We start from the raw sequence: 21,281 nt of genomic DNA on the forward strand, positions 1-21,281 counted from the left end.
CGCGCGTGTGGAGCCGTAGGAGCGGGTTTCCCGGGCAGCGCTTTCCGCGGGAGCTCTCCGGCGGCCAGAGCCTTGCTGGGGCTGCCGTCAGGGTCCCGCGTTGTGGGACTGGCCTCTCCGGGGTGAGCCTGGGTGTGCCTTGCGCTGGTCGGGAGCGGCCGGCCCGTGTGAGCCCTGCTGCAGGCCTGGCGGGCGGCTGGGGGTGCGCGGGTGGGAGCGCCCACCCGCCTCTGCCAGAGGCTCGAGTGGGAAATCTGCCTCCAGCGTGTCGGTTGCTCACTGCCCGGTTCCTATAAGGCAGCTTGGCCTGCCCTGTCGCGCTCAGCTGTTGCTCAGAAGACTCGCATGAGTGAGCGAAGAACACAGCGCCCGCTGTGAATGCAGAATAAGCCAAGCGAGTTGCTTCTGCCGTCGTCTGGCAGGGTTTGTGTCACAGGGTCTGGTCCACGTCTGCCTTGTCAGACGGGGAAACCCAAAGGCCTAGAGCTCCCTTCATTCTCTGTTTGCATCTCTCGTCCCTTCTCAGGTATGTCTTGCTGCTGTGGCATCCCGAAACCATAGCAGATATTCAGGCACAGGTAGGAAAAGGATGTTGCACCCTGTATGTATTTACAGCTTAGAGACAAAGGTTGAGTCTAAGGGAGCAGCAGAGGTAAGGCAGCTGGGAGAAAATACTCTAGATAGGAATCCCAGTCTTTCTGCCTTCCCTTTTGTCCTCCTGTTGTGCACTGATGCTTTTTCTTGGGCAGTGCTTAGTATGGTAGAGAAGCGCTTTCTTAAATTGGCTGTATTATAACGCCGCGTTGGAGTACAGCAGAATAATTCTGTTGATCATAGCAGTGTGTGTAGTCACAGAAACAGCTTAAGACCCCGATTTTGTTAATTTAAGCAAATAAAAGCTGTGTTATCCCATATACAATTCTTTGTGGTACTTAGCATAAGTAAAGTATTTGCAGAATCAGGGGCTAAGTTACTTGCCCAAAATTATAAAGCAAGTCAGGAAGAGTCAGGAACAGCAGCAAAATGCTGACTCAAGTTTTATATTTTAATTGCTGTAATAATTACTGTTTTTATTCAACATCTTCATCACATCTTAGACTTAACTCACATTTTAAAAAGACACGTGCTCATCCTGTCACCTTTCACACAGATACACACAGAAGTACAGTCATTTGAGTAGTTCAGTCAAAATTATTCATAGATAAATGTTTGAAGAAACCGCGCTGCAAATAGATATCTATACCTAGTATGTGGGCAGCTCACGTTTGCAAATCTACTCAGAGGCTAAAATGAGTGTGTGATTTGACAACGGAAAAGACACGTTGCCAAATAGTTTGCATACCATGAACAATAGTGATTCTACAGGGAATTTACTGTATTCTTTCCTGAATTTGAAGAGAGCTCTGAGTAATAGATTATAATAAAGGTGAGCTTTTGTTATAGAAATATATAAACCCCCATAAAGTCCCACTCTGTTCAAAGGGTTCTGGTTTGAATCAGAATCGCATTAGTTTCTTGGAGAATAGCGCTGCAAAAGCTAAATTAAAGTCTTTGAGTGATTTGGGGCTTGATCCAGAGCCTGTAAAATCAGTAGGAAGGTCTTTGGCTAATACAAACTATTAGGACTACTTTAAGATCATGGACCAATGATAGTTTGTCATCTGAGCAATACTTTGAGGACGCTTTGCATTGGTTCTGTTTGGTTTGGTGCAGATACTTAGCCATTCTTTAGAATTGGCTTTCTTTGTTTTATTCAGTGTCGCTAAAGCATTCACATTTTGTCTGGAAGTAGACTTGTCCCTCTTGCTTCCAAATACAGCCTTGATGCTAAGGAATTATTATTTTCTGAAAGTATTTTTTCTCCAGTTGCCTTATGGTACATAATGAACTTGTAAGTGATGAATTTTTTTCACCCTTGTGTAACTAGGAAGCTGCGTATGATTTCACTGTTTTCATAATTTATTATAGCTACTCATTGTTCTTCAGCAGAGCTCAGGAAAGAATTCTATTTTGTCTGTGTTAAGTCATTAAAGTAGAGGTGGGAGTAGAGGAAAGGATGTGGAACTGTTTGTTCTTGAGGCAGCAACACAATTGCCTGTAATCTTAAACGGAGTGAATTCTTGGTTTAAGTATTGAAGATTGTTGAGTGAAACAGTCTTATTTAACCTTGTGGGGTATAGTTGCAATGCAGCTAGGTACACATCTATAAATCATACTGACGCTAAGAGAATAGGCTCTTTTGAGATGTGCAATAATAAAGAAACTGCATATCTGAATAAAACCTCAGCAGGTAATTTGCACACTACATTAGGCGCTCTAATTGTCCTCTTACTGTAATACTAAACAGAATCAGTTTCCATGGGATAGGGAAAGGACAGGTGAGTTTTGACTCTTCCCTGATACTGACCATTGCAAATGCTCTGCTGCGTCCTTTTCCCATTGCCTCTTTGTTCCCTGTGCCATCTAGATCAAGCCTATCTGCCCATCTTTAAATCTTATCACTACCCAAGAAATTCTGATTGACCCTTTAAAAATACTTTGGATTGCTGTCCACCTCAACTTACTGTGCCAGTATCATTACACATGCTGCCTTTGAACTATAAAATGGTTTATATCATGGATGTAATATCACAGATGCATCCAGTACTTCATTTGGCACAACATCTTCCATTGAAATTGAGTTCAGTTAGGAAGAACAAGTCACGTCCAAAAAGAACAAGATTATTGCATGAGTAACAGAGCTGAATGAATGGATTTCCAGCCAACTGAAACCATTTTCTCCAGCTAGACCTTTCTTTTATATGTGGATTCTCTGATATCTAGTGGTATGTGAGCCCACACTTCAAGTTTTTCTGAGATGCTTATAGGAGCTGTGTCTTCTACCTAGCTGTCGTTTTTTCATGAGACTTATGAATCATAAAGACAATTAACTTTTGCATATTCAACTTTTTAATATTATTAAAAAACAGACAGAGAACAGAGGATGAGATGGAAGGATTTACAGAAATTCCAGCATTTTAAAATGAAACGGGCTAGTCATGGAAGGCACAAATTAGCATGAAAAGAAGGAAAGAAGAAGTCATAGAGATACCGTTTCCGAGCAGATAGTGATAGTGATTTCTTTAAGAGAACTGACTTTCTTCCATTAATACTACAATATTCCCTGGCCCTACATGTTGCATATAAACTCTTGTACTACTTAGTGTCTTTCATTTTTGTTTTCACCCTTCAGTTGTGATCTTCTAACAGTATAAACTCTGTAGTACAGGGGCTGGATTCTATGTTTTTTTTCTTTTCATTTCTCTCCTGCATAATGACAGTCCTAGTGACACTAATGTATTCAAGGCTTTCTTTATCCTAGAAATATAAGGTGTAAATGAGAGGAGATCTAGAACTAGCGTGGGACAAGAGGTATAGGAAAATCTCCAAGAGATTCGAAGGACTTGCTATTAGAGTTGGGTGAGGAAGGAAGGGAGATGAGGGCAGTGGAAAAGTAACACAGATTTGAGAACAGGACATAATTGTGGCCGGAATAGTTAAGTCTTTTAATAAATATTGAAACAAGATTTGCTAATGTATTTTTCTTGGTTTTGTCTCTCATTGGTACTGATTTTGTTAGGGAAAGAACAGCAATTAACATAGCCTTGGAGAGAAATTTACTTAAAACTCTAACCAATATAGACATTATGGAAAAGATGGTCAAAATATTAATGTTACTTCCCAGTAGTCATATAAAATGCATGAAAATAATTTTCACTGTAAGGATGGATAATGATCTGAGTCAATGTAATATCAGCTTTTAAAAGAGAGTCATATCAGTGATCTGTGAATATCCCCATTTTACACAGGGACAAAAATACTTAGTAACGTATTGTAGCAAGTGTAAGCCGTTTAAGCTGTCCAAGTCAGCACAAGAAGTGGGAGAGGGAAAAATGTTGACTATAAAGGATGTTTTCTTATTTTCAGTGAGGGATGATAATGTAAAACATCACTGTATACATCATGAAAGAAAATCACATATTGAACATCAGCTACAACTTCTTCTTGAATGTCAAATGGCTGTTGCTTTGAATTTGCTGTACCTGACTCTAAAATGGAGAGTTTAGGTGCAAATCTAAGGCTATGATGAAATTCCCACTAAAATCAAATGGCAAGACTTTTTAATGGTACTTGAATCAGGCCTTGTATACAAGAAAAACACAAATCTAATCCCTAAGTTTACTTAACTATAACTATTCTTTATTTAAAAAAAAAAAGACGACAATGATTGAGCAGCATTTTTCTAGAAGTTATTTCCTCCACGATGTTATCTCTCGGAATCTAAATGTAAAACATGATAAAGCAGTAGCAAATTAATTCCTAGCCAAAATATTTTGAATGGGAATGTTATATAACTTCAAAACCAAGAAGTATTGTTCAGCTCATTCTAGCTTTGAAGCCTCCAGATTTTTATGGAAAATGTTCTATAAATAGTTATATGGAAAATGTGTCAGTGTGGTCTTTAGGCTAGTTAGTTACCTCTTCCATGGTAAATTCATGTATCTTTTCTTAAATAACATATACTAAAATTTCTAATTTGTGCTTAGTAGGTTTATTATGTGGTATTGTTTTTAATTCCTCCTGCTTCCAGCTACTAAATTCACTGTTCACTGCCACCATCAAACAAATATTATTAACTATATATTTCTAGGTTATCTAACTTTCAGACTTTCACTCTTGAAAAAAACAAGTTCTAAGACCCTAAAAATGCATCTTTCCATGGTTTGACATGACCTGGAGTCAACTTCTTAATTTAAAAGTGAGTTTTTCTTCTTTTATTGGATAGAAAAATTCTTGACTGAGCTAAGCACCACCCAAACATATTGCAGATGAAAGAGGATTTGTGTTATTGTGAAAGATATGTTGTGTCAGATATACTAGGTTTGGAATAATTGAGCCGTGCCAGTCATATATGTATCATAGTTGCTCAGAGGTTTAAAAAACTCAGAAACAGAAAAAACTGCCTAAGACACTTCATTAAAAGGAAACGTTGTGCTAATTAAATGATTAATGAATCATACAATTGACTAAGTTATTTCTCCTGGTTTGGGGGAGAAGAATACGTGAGCCTTTCTTTCTCACCTAGAAAACTTCCACAATGAGCCATCATCTGGCGCCACAGGATAATTTGTAAGCTTGCCGTACTATGAGCCACAAAAGGTATATGGCTGGTTGGGAAAGGGGTAGGGCCATGTATACATGTTCATAGTCCGCATTAAAAGGATAAGGACTAATCATGGTATTCTCAGAATGTGGTACTTCTGCAGCTTTCTCTTAAGTAGTGCAAATGATCTTAAGATATTGAGGAGAATTCGTACTATTTATATGATGTGAATTATGTTTGTTTACTTTAATAATCAATATAAAAATATGAACAATAACCTTAGAACATTGTCTAGAATGCAGAACTTCTTTCTTACAGATGAGTGCCCTAACTACTTGATTATTAGATGGTATTATCCTTTGTACAGTACTTATGGATTAGTGAATCCTTGTAACAGCTTTAGCAGGAGTGTTGGAGCATCCTAATCCAGAAAAATGTCCTCTTGACTGATAGGGCAGATTACGGAAGAAGGCTTCAATGTACTTGGGCAAAACAGATCTCAGGAGCATCGCTTTCTGGTTACATGTTGTAATTGTTAGGCTATATTATATAAAAGGTGAGCACTGCAGAATTTTACATGGCGGTCACTTCTATTGAAGAGTGGATGGTATTAAAGAGTTCTCTGAAGATTTGTTATATGATATTCCTCAGCAGAGTTTGGTTGGAATAATGCTTAGTCTTTTGTTTCAGAAAAGGCACGAATACAGTTCACATCACCTAAGTGCTTATGTGGATTGGGGCCAAATGGACAATTTGGCCAGAAGCTGTCTCTGATTTCTTCCCTCAGCAGAATTGATGGAAATAACTGCAAGGGAAAAAAATTCTGAAAGAAGGAGAGATAAAGAAGAGTTTATACGATTTGTGTAACTTAGGGTTGCTTAAGGAAAGAGCAACTTCTTCCCCTATTTTATGACCTTGGGGATCATTTTTATGTGGAAAAGAAAAACAACCAAAAAACCACAGAAATGTTTTTCTACTTAAAATTATGTACCCTTAATTATACTTCAAGTAATGATCTAATCTAATCTAATTCAATTGGTTTGGTAAATGCAACTTCATTTCTAAATGTAAGCTCTGCTGTTCTACAAACATCACAATGGTTGTTCCCTTCCACAAAGACTTGAATTTTATAATCCAGAATTAACATGGCAGTATAACTAAGGTAATATAAATGTAGTTACACAGTTACTGATAGGATGAATTAAAAATGCAGTCCACCCAAATATTTGTATATGCAGCAGTTCCCCCAAATATGCAGCACTTCTGCACACTTTTAGTTTATCTAAAATTAAACTAATTGAAACTGTGGTTTATGATTTGCAATCTTTACATGTTTTATAATACATGAGAATTAAACAAGTGAACTGGTTCTCCGATGCATTGTAAATACTCAACTTCCTACTTATTGTATGATTTTGCATAAATTGCAGCATTTATATTTTATTAGTACTGATAAACAATGCATTTGATATATATTTCTTATGGGATTCTTTTCCCTTTGAGAATAGATTTCACTCTTTACAATAGAGGTTATGCATATTTTCTTTGCAGTTTTGTGGCTTGCCTGAAAATGGAAGCTCCAGCAATGCTTAAAATAACCTAGGTGGTTGTGGAGACTTTAGGCAGCCGTTAGTGATAGATTGCTCAGATAGATAGAACGATAAATGACTGCACTTTTTATTGTAGCTGCTATGACCCTAGTCTTTCAAAGGCTCTTGTTCAGTGTGGTGTCTTACTATTTGATTGAAAGAGGATTCAGTATTCAAAATGCCTGAACCTAATGGAAACATTCATTTTGGGGATTGTGAGGTGGGGGGAGAGCACAACTGGTCAAAATGGAATGTATTCCAGAGTGTACAGGCCATCTTTGTCTCCTCCACAAACTACCTGGGGAGTACAGTGCCACGAAGTTGTCTTTCTGCAGGACTGAGGAGACTAGAAAAGCAGTTTTGGTAGTAAAGCAGATAGTGGGGCCATCATTAGAGCTTGCGTGTTAGCAGCCAGCAGTTTCTGAGAGAGATTACAAGTACTTAGAGAAAGCAATAAAGTTAGGTATTTGGTCCAAATAATTTGCACTTCAAGAAGCAGTCTTTACCTTTCATTTTTTTGCTGTTGTTTTATTCTGTTATGGTGTTGTGAATAATATATAACAGCAAAGATTGTTTCTTCATATTTATTTTTACTTATACTGTTTCTTGGTCAGTCAATACCTCTTATTTCCTAGCATGCGCTTGCTCTCTCGCTCTTTCTCCTCCCCGCTCCAGCCTTCCTTTTCTTCCTTTCATTCATTTTCCCACCATCAATTTTCCTTTGCTCCTCCTTGCTTTCACTGCTTGCAACTCCTTTCCCATCTCTTTCTTCCTTTCTTAACGCTGAAGATAAGAAGGTCAGGAGTTTTTTCACTCCCGTTTTAGTATAGTAGTTAATGGTACAAATTTCATATTCTTGCTTCTAAATATTATTTATGACACTGATTTGAGATCATAACTGATGATGAAAAGTGCGGAATGTTTCCATTTGTGGAATGAAAAAAATAGCAGAGTCATTTTCATTTGCAAGAAGCCAGTCTGGATGCCTTATGCAATAGGGTCTGTTTTCTTCCTGTGAAGGGTATTAATAACATTTTCTCATTTCTCCTTGTCTATGATTAGATAGTTAGCAGAGATGTATTTAATATTGATTTATTGTAAAAATGCATTTGTATGCATCCTTTGCTCAGAGTGACACCAGAAAAAGTCGTCTCACATTCTGTAGCACAAAAAAAAAACCCAAACAAAAAACATATTGCATATACCAGAACCTACAGTTTAGAAGTACTTTGGCAGGCATAGCTGGGAAGTTAAGTAACATATTTAAACTGTGGAACAGAGCTTAGAAAAAAAACCAGATTGTTTTTGCTTTTATTTACAGAGTTAATAATGTTGTAAACTTATATGGAATGTAGTGTTTAAGAGTATGTGCTAGTGCTAAGAACATATTAAATATCTGGCTTCTTACATATTGATTTTTTTTTCTTTAGTTGCATTATAATTCCTTGGAATTCCTTAGAATTCTAATAAAGAAAAAATTGATTTCTTTGTTTATACAAGGGACCAAAATCCTTTTATGATATGTTTGAATAATACCATTAGGATCATTATATGAAAATAATCAGTATACTGTGAATAAATTGAACGGTGATTGTTGTGATCAGACGTAGATGGAGCACGTTTAATGTTTACAGTCAATTTTCTTATACTCATCATTTCCTTTCCAAGAGGGCAGTGTTTCTTTGATGTTGAATGCCTCTATTTGCTGCTGAGACTGAATGCCTCACACAGTATCTTGTCTGTAAAATATGAATGTTGTGTATTACATAGTTGCTTTTTTTTAAAAAAAAAAAACTAAACAACTGCTGAAAGAACAGGTGCAATAACAACAGCTCACTGGAGACATTAAAAACAAAATCCTTCTTACCGCAAAGGAAAACGAATATTCTACATAGATGAAAAATCAACTCATTAATTAACATGATATAAGAGGTTATCTGTCATGGTATTTACTCTACATTATTGCTTTTTGAGTTCAGAACTTGATCAAATTAAATTTTACTATCAAAACCAAAAAGGCAAGTTAGCTCACAGCAGCAGCTAGCTTAGTTTTGTGACGTGCTGGATACAGTGGTGCAGAAAATTCTTTCCAAGACAACCAGAAAACTACTGCTCATAGTCATGTTCTTTATGCTTCTTATCATTTGTACTTTCCTTCTGAAAATAGTTTGCTTTTATTATTGTTTCACTGGACTTCAGTCTGTAGCTGTCACTGGACTCAATGCTTTCACAGAAAAATTTGAATGTAAATTTATTATCAGAAGCAAATAAAGTCCCCAGTCCTATACACAAGATAATTAAGTACTGCTTTGTGTTTGTAAAAGTTGGAAACATGGTTCTCGTAGCTTTCCTTAACAGTGATGTCCAGTGCCATGGATCAGGTCCTGTGCCGCAACCCCGTAGCATGGAGAAACCTTTTCTAGGACAACACAGAAAGAGGTTGCTCCCCTACCAGTGTCACAGATTTGGGATAGTGAAATTCTGATTTATTTTTTAATTTTTTGTGATGAGGGAAGGTTGGCACAGGTCTTACAACATTGCTTTCACAAGTGTTATGGTACAGCTATCTTCAACTTCTTTTTCCAGGGAATTGGAAGGTCCATGTGACTGACCTCTTCCCCTGTGTAGGATGTGGTATGGTATATGTGGGGTATGGTATAGCGTCCTGCATGAAGGGAAGAGTGTCAGTTACAGGCTAAAAACATCTGAAGGAGGTTACACACGTGGTTAGACTGCCAGCCGAGTTGCAGCTGCTCTGAAAATATTTTTGTTTTAAGAAAGAACCAGTGTAGTTTTAGAAACTTGGGATCCTGAGAGGAAACTCTTACTGCGCAGCCGAGAGGGTGAGTAGCATGAGTCAGTGCAAGATTGTGATTAATGAGCAAACAGGGAGCACTTCATAGTTTGAAGGGAGTCAAACCCAGGGGGGTACCTAGATGACCAGGGTAAAGAATCGCTAGAAGCATGGAAAGGCCAAAATAATTGAAATTGCAGTCATTTTATTTGTAATTGTTAGGGCCAGAATTTCCCCAAAAGCCGTGCACACTGGCAAGAGGCCACAGTCTCTGCTGCTGTAGATGATATGATCAAGTGATAGGATGTTGCTACAGAGCCAGAGCAGTAGTGAAAATTAAACTGAACATAACTTGTAGAGTAGGTCTGATGGTAGGCAGCCAAGTCTGGAGCAGCAGTGCCTTACATGGTACCCTCGGGCAGCCGTCAGTCAGCAAACACTTTGACAAAGTGTAATAACAGCTCAGCATGTGTCCAGCACAAGGGTCATATTAAGATGGCATATGGGGAGAGGTTTGTACTTTGTTCCTTTATAATTGAGCTAATTCAGTTTTACAATCATTCCAGCCTTGTAATGAGTTAGCATGGTCATGTTTGCAGCTCAGGCTCTGCTCTAGTGTGGGATAGATCTTCAAGTTAAACTTGGTTTGCATGAGATAACAGACAGTTACTTGGAAGTTATAAAATATTTCTTACTTCTTTTTCCCTATGCCACCCACAATGGAAGTGCAGTTTAATAAGATCATAGAAGTTTGAGGTAGAAATAGTTGGCTAGGCCATCTATCTAATACCACAATACAAAATTATTTTCCATACTTTATTTTCTAGTAACTTAGTATTTCATTAACAAGCACAACTGTTAAAACTGATTGATAGTAATCTTTCATCCCCACCATTACTATTACTTTGAGATGTATGTGAATAGTAACATGAATAAGTTCATGTTAAGAAGCTGATACAGTACTGTTTTCCTAACGTCGCCTAAACAGCTCAGTTGCTGTAGCCGGATAAAATCACCAGTAGGGAAAAGTCTCCCATTTCTGACTTTGTCTCATACTGTTCTTCCATGTCCCTCTTGAGATGCCTCTGTGCAAATGGAATTTTTGAAAACTTCAGACTTTAAATAACTAGTGTATGTTTTGTTTGTCATGTGCTAATAACATAAATATCTCCATTTTCACTTGTGCCTGCTATTCTTGCCGTTCCTGTACACCACCAGGTCCTTTTCTCCTGAGTAATAGCTGGGTCAAGGACAGGTACAAGCTCTTAGCATATTGGATACACTAAAATATATACACTGAATCTGAGTGACAAACCCAATGATGTAATGTGCTTCATTAAATTAATTAGTTCAGGCTATAAGGAGGGTACCATTTGACTTTTAATGTGGTGTTGGTTATCTGATATAGAATGAGGGAGAATTTAAGATCAAATTACGTGGCATGATATTGGAAGAAGCCTATGAAAATAAGAATGCAGGCATACAAATCTTCAAAGTCATCGTGGAGCTACATGCGTATTGGAAAGAGTGACAGCTCTCTTGTCTCTTCCGTAGGTTGGAATTGGAGACTCATTAATAAATCTAGTGTCGGTAAAAATGCTATTTAATACAACCTCTGACTCAGTATTGTCCCTTGAAATATGTACTTTACCTAAAAGATTGTGTTTACGAAATCTGAGGATGTACACACATCTTGTATTTATCAAGGCTACTACATAGGAATGAGATTTTACACAGATGCTTTTAAAGTGAAATTTTGAGTGTGAATACTCAACCGGTGCAAGAAACTATTAACTTTTGCTATTATGAATTCCTCTTGGCAGATAAAATCAAGTTTGCTGGACTCAAATAGTTGTGATAGAAAACAATAGTGACTAGTGACTTCAAATGGAGGAAAAAATAAATCTAGTCTATTCCAAAAGTGCTGTTTCATAGTGTATAGAGTCTGCTTGCTTTATTTATATTCTGAAATACTTTCATATTGAAATACTTTGTAAAAATATGCTAAATAAGACAACGTTTATTTAATCCTATATCTGCAGCTTTCTGAGACAAAGTATAGGCTGTTTAACATGATCATTCTTTCATATTTTTGTGTCTCTTCCTTTTAAAAATCTTTCTTCTCCTATCTCCCCCTTTTTTTCTCATTACACCATTAGTGTTTTAGAAGATCCTGAATAACTTCTGTTTTTTTCCAAAGCATAAAAACCGTTAGCAATTCTAATGCTGTTTTTAGGAAAAAAAATAAAATAAACCTCTCGTGACAGTGAGTTATGCATTGGTATTTTTTGACTCATGTTGCGTTTTTGCTGTATAAAATCAGGATTGCTGTTAATCTGCTCTTCACTGCCTAAGTGAAGAACTGATACTATTATCTCTAGTCTGAGTTTTTATCATGTTATGGCCAAATGTTTTAAAGCTACCTCAGGTATTTTTGTACTACCCTGTGCTGTAGAGAGGTGTCCTCAGGGTGAGGACCTTATACCAAGACTATTCCAAACTTCTTGTCACTATCTGGCATACACAGTGTATTGTGGCCATGGTTTGTGATTTTTTCCCCCAGATAGAAGATAGAGACTTCTTAGTTTCATATATTGCTTTAACTTGCCCACATATCTGCGAATACACAGAAAAATACGTTCCTATGAAGAGAGCACAGGTTGTTTTATTCATTGAACATCTAAGAAGGTTAGAAGTTGCCAGCTTTTCCAGCAGGAATTAAAGTGTCCATCTTTGGCTTCTACTTGCAATGCACAGTATCACTGCTAGATGCCTAAAGATTTCCTAATCCTAATATGTCTTCCTCTATGGTAGGAGATTGGGATAGTTATTGTAAAAATGATGCATTCATCAAATGATTCACTAGCTGAGACTTTAAAGCCCAGTGCATCTCTTTGCTCCCTTATTTTTGCAAAGTTGTTTTTGTGTGCTTATATTTTCTGCATTGAATATTTTATATAATTGGTGTCCTTTCTAATCTGATTAAAATAGGTTGTGACTGTTGTTAAAACAGATACTCAGACAGATGTATTAGCGTAATAATCCTATCCTAACTCAGTTTACAAATGTCTACATGTTAAGGAATAAAATAATATTTTTTTTTTTTTAACTATGTTTAAGGGAACACATTGGAAAGGTAAGGGTAAGACAATTTTTAAATTTTTTTTAATTTTCTTTTTAGGTATTTAATGCCATCAATATATATAATGTGCTTATACTGGCAATGTACCTTTTGTGATAGAAAGGTTGGATCCGCATCTAAACTACCATAATATATATCAATATCTGCCTTAGAATGCGGTAGATGCAAAAGCACTTCCTCAGTTCAAAGATGTGGGAATTTTGTTCATTATTTTAATTTATTATTTGTCTTAGTTGAATTTATTCATTGAAGGCATTTGATTCTTGTATTGATAACTGTGTGACTTCAAGGGGTTATTTTTTCTGCTGGAACACTGTCTGCACTCTCTTTGCCCACTGATCTGTGACACAGGTCTCAGCTGAGTGAACAGCTTCCAGTTCAGATGATGCATGAATAAGGCAGTGCAATGAATATGCCATGAAAGGTGATCAAAACATCAAAATTGTGTTTGTTCTTAAACTTGGGGACAAAGCAGTAGATCTAAAAGGGTTAGTATTGATTACCTGGTTACTCTCATTTTTCTTTGTAAAAGATAAGGGTTTTTTCCCAAGCCATTTTTGAAAGGAGAGCTGAGGGGATCTTGGGGATTTGGGAAAGTCATACTGAAGTGAGGTGCTAGGCTGCTTGTGAACACTCAAACAAGATTTTTAAAAAAAAAAAAGTTCAAGAATGGTAAGGAAATGAGACAGATACAGTATTACAAATATTTTTACTCTTTTCATCCTTGTGCAATCTAAATTAAGTATGAATATTAGAATCTTTTGCAAAGTCTCCTGATTTGTTTTAACATCTGTGTTTCTCTGAAGAGGCAGGTTGAAAACCAGTGCCTAGAAATCTGGAACCACAGGAATAAGGCTTATCTCACTGCCAAAAGATGTTGCGAAACACTGTTCATTCACAGTACCCTTCCTTTCTCTTCTTCAAAACTGTCAGTTGCATAGATGTTATCTTCTTTTACAGGCCTTCAAATGATCAGTGAGCTGTTTGGAAAAATGTGCCAGTATGCAGTGCTGCCAATGCCTATTAGATACCATGTGAGCATTTAAAGGTGTTTCGCTATTTAGGGTCTTGTCTGTATAATGGAATGCAGAGGGTTTTGTTTGTTTGGTTTGCTGTTGTTTTTTTATATATATATAAAAAATTTACGTATGGATGATCAAATTGAAATCTCAGAATTCTTCATGAATGGTTCTGGAAGCCTGGCAGCATGGCATTGTGGAAATAGGCATATCTTTTCATACATGAACGGCTAGGTAGCCTTGTAACTGCAGTGGTAAAAGTGCAGCAGTGCAAATGTGTGTTATGAGATGTGCATTGGAAAAGCATTAGGCTGTCATAGGTTCGTATTCCCATAACTTAATGAATGTACTGTGAAATCAAATAGTGTAACTGAGATGCTCATTTTTTAGCCTGAACACAAGATTTGGAGGGGCATATCTATGATATCTATTTTATGAAAAATGCCCCCTTTTTTTGTAAAACAAACACGAACGTATTTACATGCTACTTTGCATCCTTTTTATTAAAGCTAAAGTTATTATAGTAGTTTAGAAAAAATATCTTGACAAAAATAAGTTAAACAATTTATAGTTTTAAATAGGAACTATGTGTATACTACTTCCTTTAATTTTTAGAAAAATAGGATAATTTATCTTGACATGACAGTAGATCCTCAAAGTATTTGATGGAAACTGACATCGCTAATGTGTTGTTCTTCTCTTGAAAGAGTAGTTTTCAATTCTTTGAAGTATCTCTCTGGATTGTGCGTGGATCTCTTGCCAAGTGCAGTGATCATTTGACTGTGAAGAAAAGATTATTAAGAAGTGTTTATTAGCTGTTTTGTAAAAAATGACATCCAATATTATGGCAAGCAAAATGTCAATGGAGAACAAGCATGTAATAATTTATTCAAAAGAAAATTAAGAAAAAATGAAGAATAATTTTAGGAAGTCTAGTTAAGATTCAGATGTTCTTTGGTATATAAAATGATCATTGCTTTTCCAGGTGAAATAAATATCATCAGATGCATGACTAAACCTGACCCATGTGATGTAAAGTGTTTCTAAAAAGGCACAGACTGCTATGGGGCTTGGTGCTGAATTAAAATTAAATGTTTTTTAAAAGCCTGTGATGATACATTTACCTTGATATGGATGTGGGCCAAAAGATTTTGTGTGAGTGAAAATCCATAGTGCTTGGTAATGGGGCACAATCCCACAGATTCGTACAGCTTTGATCAGCAGTGGGGCTGCTTGTATAAGAAGCTCTTTGTATCTTTAAAATTCCTTAAAGTGAGCTGGAAGTAAAGAAACAGCCTACTTACCCTGGCCACAAATTTATCCATTTTCTTGAAGCAGTCTTTCACTATAGATTCATGGATATTGTTAAGTCTGGACTTCAGCTGTTATTTTAATGGAAAAGAAAAGAAACTGTTAGTTTGAACAGTGAGAAGTAAATAGAAGTTCAGCATGACTCAGTAAAACAGCACCCTCTGATAGACATGGTCATGACTGAGAGCATCATAATGCTTCTGTTATATGCTGATTGTGTTAATGTTAAAGGTAGCGTAGCACACATTTAGTATGTCTACAAAGAGATCAGGGAATGAATATATCAATGTTCAAAGCAAGGTAAGGGGTCTATGGATGTATTTGTTCTGTGACAATACTGGTTTTGTTTATGTATACTGTCTTTGAAGGAAACTGATTTCAGAATAACTGGTGGTCATTTGATGTTATGGATGTACCTATGTGATTATGTTCATTCACTAAAAAAAAAAAAAGTGCTTAAGCAAGCACTAGTTATTATCCTTTCTTATACACATCTTGTCCTGGGGTCTGGCCTGATCAGAAGAACCTGTGTGGTTTTGGAGCTTAGTGTTTCTGGGCTACTGCTCAGGCTTATGTCTAGTCATGGAAACCTCTCTCTCATGCAGAAAAGTGCAGTGGGTTCCCTCCATGGCATAACAGAAGAGTACGGTAGGATGTATGTTTATATGCCTAGGTTTGTTCTCCTGCAGGTTTGTTAGCCAATCTGGTGCCTGGCAGAAGCGTTAGTTGCAAGGCAGGCTATATTAAATCTGAGGCTTCATCCTCTGTAAATAGTTCTTAAGCTGGCCCCAACTGAGTGAACTATTTGCGCATATGTTTAAGTAGTTTACTCAGCTGAAATAGTTTGAATGCAGATCTAAATATTTTCCTGAAGTGTTTTGTATACAATTTGCATGTAATTCTTTACATTGGCTTGTCTTGACAGAAGTCATAAGTAGTTGAAGAAAAGCACATGAAATTGATATTTAGCGAGAATAGTAAGTACTTCTGTGTAGAACTAGTGCAGTCTTTAAGGAGAAGCAGGTTAAATACTGGCTTAGCCACATTTTTAGGCATCACATGTCAAAATTAGCCCACAAATATATATGTGTGAATTTAAAACTGCCTGTATCATACAGGTCAATAAAAGTGCTGAAAGATGCCTGTCATTACTTGCATACAGATGTTTTAGGTGCCATTATTTGCAAATGTAGTCTTTAAAGTTTTCTGTCGCATTTTCAGTATACATATTATCAGTTTTATTCACCATGAATATCTGACTTGAATATCATGCAGTGTAAAAAAAATTATACTTACACAAGTCTTGAGCTGAGCATGAGCTTCATACATTCCTCTTAGAAAAATGTTCTTATTTTGAAAAGGAGTGTCTGCTCTCTTGAAAAACTCAGCAATTTCGTGCACTATATGAACAATGGCTGCATTATCATATTTAACCTGTGATGACAAAAAACAAATATGGACAAATTTGGTTTCTGAAGTTTGCACTTAAATTTCAGTTAATGGTACATTTTTCAACTGCCTGAATCCAGTTATTGTAAGTTCTTAAACAATTTCACGACTTTCTTGTGCTGTTCTGAATTTTTTAGTGCAAAAATTATAGAAAGTAATACTTATTACAAAGATGGTATTTATTTGAAAATCAGGAATTGTATGTGCAATTTCCAGTTGCAATTTTTGCTTTCATAAGGTGGACCCCTCTTTTGTAATGTAAGTCTATTTTGCATTTTTGGACTGCATTGATATTCTTGGATATATACAATGTACGAGGAATAGTCAATAAGAGGCCAAGAGTCAAAAGCAGATCTTTTGAATTCAGACCCAAGACAATAGACTAAGAATGTGCAGCTCTTTCCTCACAAGCACAGTACATATCTGATGAAGGGGAGCTCCCTCTGTCTCAGAGAAGATGGAAATACAAGAGAGGGTGATAATGCTGTCTGTTGTTTTTGTTCCATGGTTGCATTTTAGAAGCTCCATTGAAGAGATGAGCTGGAAGTGGGCTGAATGAATTACTTTGGTGCAGTAGGACACTCTCAACCCAGTACCTTCTTATTTTGTGGCATTGCAGACCTGGACTGAAAGTGAACTGTAGCATAAAGTGCATGCATGTGCTGAGTAGTACATAAAATTAGCCCTGCGCTAGTTTTATGGGGTCTGCTTCTGACTGAAACTGAAGTTGGCATGTGCTTCTGGTAGTTTCCAGGCTACCAGACTGATTCCAACTAATTTTCCACTTTAAACAGCAGGACTAACAAAAAAGCACCTAACCCTTTTCTTGTAAAAGTGGTATCGTAACTTAAATAATAAGAAAAGCAAAAAACCGGCAATTTCCATAAGTAACCTCTCAAGGAAAAGAATTTAGACTGAAACGTCAACAGTCAGATTTATCATTTAAACCTGTATTTTAGTATGTCGTAATTCTAATGTAAAAGTCTCCTGAAAAAGTGCATAGGCTATCTAGGTAGAGCTGTTTCAATGAGATAATGTGAAGTACATATCTTTTTCTACTTACTGCTTTTAGCATCTGTGCAGGGAAACACAAATCTTCGTTGCTGACTTCCTCACACTCCAAAGAAAAGCCTCTTTTGTTCTGAAAGAAAACATCAGCATAGAAATTTTAAGCATGTGCAAAACCAGGTTTATTATGGAAACAATTCATAGAAGAGTTCACTAATCAGTTGGTCTTTTAGCAATGTAGTCTATGAATGACTACATCAGTAGAGGACGTTATATATCTCATGAGGTTGTGTGAAGAAGATTCATTTGCTTATATGTTCCCAAGCCTATTTAAAATGGTGTCGATGGCAATTAGCAGGAATCTAGATGACTCTGTATTCTAAAATATGCAACTTCTGTGTGGAGGACATGGAGCTCTTGGGAAGACACACAAATGTCATATTCAACAGGATGAGTTTGAATTAAAAAATCTAAATTGAAGATTTTTGGCTTTGTAGAGAAGGGACATCTAGCTCATAATTTTTTAATAATGTAAAAAAAATTGTAATCAGGCAGTTATTACACATTTGAGAATTCCTTACACCTAAACTGAAGATAGATTGTGACAATATTTTACACATTGACTTACCAGTTTCTCAATCTCCTTTAAAAGTTCACTCCACTGCACGCTTTCAAAACACTGATGACTATTGCTTTGGTGATTACCAAGGGATGTAGCTATAAGGCAGACAGTTAAGAGGAAGAGGCAGCTCCCGGGGCAATACATTGTCTAGGTCTGGAACAATAAGAAGAAGACAGAAGGCTTAAGAGAATCAGGATGGTTTTACAGTCTTGTAAAGTCACACAAGCAGTTGATCATTTGCTCCTGCTTGTTCGCTTTTACTTTTTATTTACTGAGAGCTGCAATAGGCCTAGTGAGTTCAGATTTTTATGGTGGAACATTTGAAAGTTAAATATGTTTATCCAATGTATAAACAGAAAAAAAAATCATGTAAGAAAACCTTTTTTATTCTATTCATATAGTGTGGAAATGGTTGTATGTGTTTTTTAAAAATCCTATTCTGATTTTCTGAAATACTTATTTTCTATTTGGATAAACACATAGAGTATCTAGAAGACTGGCATTATTTGCTATAGTAAATTTGACTAAATGTAAACTATTGCCTACTAAATAATGAATTAAAAAATAGATTTTTTTCTTTTCCCCAGCAGTTTGCTGTGTAGTAATACCTGTAACCTTGTTACCTGCAACTCGTAAAATGATTTAAAGCAATTGCTTCTAAATGTAAGGTTATATATTTAGTCAGATTTTGTTTTCATAAAACTCATTTGGCATTATACTAATAAAGGAAAAAGGAAAAATGAAATTAGTTAATTAATCTTATCTAGAAAAATCAGCAATAAAATCAAAGAAACCTACCTTGTGGATTATATTCAGCTCCTGATTGTGCACTTCTGTAGGGCTTCTGGGGTACCATTCTGTCAGCTATTTCAGTCCCTTTTAAATGCTCTTCTCCCACTTTTACAAGTCTCTGACCACCTCCTCTCAGCAGCTGATGCAAAGTGAAACTTCCTTCTTTCAGTATTCCATCTCTTCAGGTATGCTGATTTCCAGGCAATAGAGAGGTTATATGTGGGTGGAATAGAGTCCACATTTTAAAGTTTTTATTTAAACAGATAAAAACTTGATGGCTGAAGTTTGTAGAACAAAATTTTAATGTTTATTTTACTTGATTTTACATCAGTGTTATAGTTAACAGTTTGTAAATATTCACATACAGCTGATAAAATATAAAACTTGCTGTTCTTCAATATGAATCATAGAATCATTAAGGTTGGAAAAGACCTCTAAGATCATCCACTCCAACCAAATATTGAATCAAAAGCACACCTCAGACTAAATATCATATGAAAAATTTAGAGTACAATATGAACAAATATTTTCTTCTGTATTTACATTATGAATGTGGAATTTCATATAACACTCCATGTGATTTATACTTGTATAGGTAACATTTAACATAACAGTAAAAAAGTTTAACTGTACTTATTCTGTGTGAACATCTAACTTTATAGTTCTATAAGTATTGTATTTACTTTCAAATGCAAAATACAAACGCATGTGTGCAAACATATAGGTACATGTCACACACATACATATACACATGTATTACTTCCCCAAGTTACACCAAGTGCTCTGAAGTAATCAGCATAAGTTTTTCATTGACTGTGGGTTGGAGGTACTGAAGAGAATTAACTTCCAGGAGAGCTAATCCCTACCAAATTAGAAAATGTCTTAATAATAATATTATATTTTCATTAAATTTTCTCCCTGGGACTTTTAAATCCCATTAAAACCCAAAGCAATTCTAGCATCCAAATGTACTGTTCTTTTTATTTCATACCTGTCTGAGCTCCTTCATCTTGCTGCCTAAAGTTTTTCTGTGATAGTTTGTCCAAATGTTAAGCACTGCATTACTTGCAGACAGAAAGGATTTTGTACCATCTTTTTAGAGGTTTTTTTAGATCGATTGGCTTGTAGTTTTAAAAGTTCTTAGATATCGAACATCCAACTTCTGGAAAACTCATTAACATCATATTTGTTGTATCTTTCATCTGTAGCATTTTGTCAATTTGTCCCTTTACAGAATACCTCCCCATCTTTAATAATTTTACTTTACTAATGCTAATGGATGTCTATTCTCTATGTGCCATTCATAACTCTTCAGGAATTGTAATAAGAAACCTAACATCTGGAATTAAGGGCAAATTTTGCCACTTTTCTGAGAATAAGTAGCTAGATGGGTGTGGTAAGACAGGCCTCATTTTATCTTGTCTTGGAGATGTTTCATGAACATTTTGGCAGTAGATTCTAGATACAGGACTTAAATTTACGATAAGATACATGCAGCCACTAGGGAAGGGTAAAATTCAGGGTACTGCTGTCTTAGTATAATGCCATGTCAGGATTGAATAGAGAGCAGTGATAATAGGGCAAAAAGGACATCAGGAACAGTATAGTGCTGAAATTTGGAACATTTTTTGACTTGATTGTCCATTTCAGTATGATCACACCTTTCAGTGTGAGCCACCTGGCTACCTAACTTGTTGCTACAGATGTGGACCTAAATCTTAGGGATTCATTCATATTCAGGTGTGTTGACTTTTCAATGCCTAACAAAAAATAAGAAAGGTGATAATTTACTGATTACTAATTTAAATTTCAAGAATGAAGTTTTAGACCACTGAAGTTGTGTGCAAACCTCACTGTGCATTTCTAGCATTCAGCACAGAAAATTGCTTACTAGTTGGATACTCGGTTTCAGTGAACAACCATATAAAGGAACAGTTCTGAAATTCTAAAATGGTGGATCCTGTTTGTAAGATTGAAAATATTTGTTTCCCTTTAAACTGAGTAACTTTGTAAAATGTTTTAAATAGACTGGGTGGTGCTAAGTATATATTGCTCCATGTATAGGGAACCATGCTGGTTAAGTTTCAGGTTTCATGTTATGTATGTTAATGTAAATATCTTTAAACAGTGGTACCCTAAAGTTTTCATACGATATTTAGTCTCAGGTTTGCTTTTGATTCAACATCAGTAAAAATTGGAAAATACACATTATATAGTACATCTTCAATAGACTTCCCATAGGAAAAATTTAGAGAAGCATTTTGGGGGAGAAGCAGAGTTGCATGAAAATTGCCTATGCTCCTTATCTTTGTCTTCTCCTTTCTTCCTTTTCCCATTGTGCCTTCTTGAGAGATCAAGACTGCGGAATAGAAGATGCACAATGATTGCTGTGTACTATCTCATGACTAAATC

The 21,281-nt window shown here is 36.1% G+C and overlaps 1 long non-coding RNA gene across 1 annotated transcript in view; it reads left to right on the forward strand.

Moving 5' to 3' along the window:
* The window catches only part of LOC142079607 (uncharacterized), an 81,992-nt gene that overhangs the window by 271 nt on the left and 60,440 nt on the right, over positions 1–21,281 (forward strand). The window contains exon 2 of the long non-coding RNA XR_012672729.1: positions 527–601. This is a non-coding gene — a long non-coding RNA (uncharacterized LOC142079607). The remainder of the gene's footprint in view (positions 1–526; positions 602–21,281) is intronic.

The sequence above is a fragment of the Calonectris borealis genome, chromosome 2 (genome assembly GCF_964195595.1).
Source record: "Calonectris borealis chromosome 2, bCalBor7.hap1.2, whole genome shotgun sequence".
Taxonomy (NCBI): domain Eukaryota; kingdom Metazoa; phylum Chordata; class Aves; order Procellariiformes; family Procellariidae; genus Calonectris; species Calonectris borealis.